Genomic DNA, 1,720 nt, shown 5'->3' on the forward strand with positions numbered 1-1,720 from the left:
GATCCTGAGCGGTGGGTGTTGCCTTCTGACACACTTCCGGCGATGTCAGAGGGTGTGGCACATGCAAATAAGTTATGCTAATGAGCTCCTGCACCTCTTTTTCTACGAAATGACCCCTGGTCCCAGCTGTGCAGCTCACTGTGGGTGAGATTACCCACAGGCCAGACTAACACCCCTCCGGAGGAGTCTCCAATGAGTATAATATAGGGGAGGGGAGAGTCCCTTGTGCCTCCGGGGGCCCCTGGAAGGCGGGGCCAGCGTGGTGAGGTGCTTCAAGAGTCAGACTGGTGGGGGGCACTGCCAGCCGACTTATGGTCAAGGAAAGAGATGTTTCAGAGGTGGTATGCCATTGCCTGCCCCTGCGTCACCACCCTGGTATTCCTTGGAGGTCTCCCACCCAACTACTAGCCAGGACCAACCCTGCTTAGCTTCCGAGAGCTGACAAGACCAGGCTCACCCGGGCTGTTTAGGTCAAGGCTAAAAAGCGTCAGACTGGGAAGCCCAGGTTTGAATCTCCAGTCACGCTAGGGCAGCTTGCTGGGTGATCTTGGGCCACTCACACATTCCCAGCCTAACCTACCTCCCGGGGTTGTTGTGAGGATAAAACAGATAAAGCACTCCCCTCCTTTTTGCCAGAGGGAAGCAACAGGCCCCCTCCTCTTCTGACCAATTGCTCACCCATCGTCGTCCGGGGGACTCTGAAAGCTTCTCGGCCGGCCAGTGAGGCAAAGGGCAGCCCTCCGCCCAGATGCACGGCTGCACTTGCAGCTGGAGGCTCCCCCTCAGATTGGAACAAGGAGGCCCCCCCCCCAGGGCAGGGCAGAATGTCCAGGGCATCCCTTCGCATGCAGTGCCCCTAGAGGAAACAGGGCCTCCGGGGGAGCGAGGGAACAAAAGGTAGTTGTCAACTACAATAAATCTAGCTCTGTTGTTGCTGGTGTGTGTGTGTGTGTGTGTGTGTTCGCAAAAGCGGAGGCTGGAATAAATGTTGTTACTTTTTCCCTAGGGTGCCACAGGACTCCCATTTTATTTCTTTCGCATTTTATTAATGCTTCAAATTAATGAAAATCAAGGCACAGAATAATATCATAGAGTCCATAGCAGCTCCATGGGATGGTTTATGGAGGTGAAAACTGTGTGTGGAGTTAAGGCCGCTTCTCTTTGAGAGCTGTAGTCTGCCGCTGGTGGGCACCAAACTCTCATGGCGTGGAAGCTGTTCCCGGAGCAACGTGAGGACTTGGTAAAGTTGTAGATGGGACGCTTGGTATCTGACAAAAGGAGCTTTGGCTCTCGAAAGCTCCTACTTGCCCCAAATTCTTGTGGGTCTCTAAGGTTGGTGCTTGGGGGGGGCAACAGTGGGAGGGCTTCTAGTGTCCTGGCCCCCCTGCTGGACCTCCTGATGGCACCTGGTATTTTTGGCCACTGTGTGACATGGAGTGTTGGACTGGATGGGCCACTGACCGGATCCAACACTGGCTTCTCTTATGTTCTTATAAGAGGGGATTAGATAAGCATATGGAGCAGAGGTCCATCAGTGGCTATTAGCCACAAGGTATATATATGCCAACAAAAGTCCGCATGGTCAAAGCAATGGTATTCCCAGTAGTCATGTATGGCTGTGAGAGTTGGACTATAAGGAAGGCCGAGCGCCGAAGAATAGATTCTTTTGAACTATGGTGCTGGAGAAGACTCTTGAGAGTCCCTTGGACTGCAAGGAGAT

This window comes from Gekko japonicus, unplaced genomic scaffold (assembly GCF_001447785.1).
Source record: "Gekko japonicus isolate JY-2015 unplaced genomic scaffold, Gekko_japonicus_V1.1 scaffold131, whole genome shotgun sequence".
Classification (NCBI taxonomy): Eukaryota; Metazoa; Chordata; class Lepidosauria; order Squamata; family Gekkonidae; genus Gekko; species Gekko japonicus.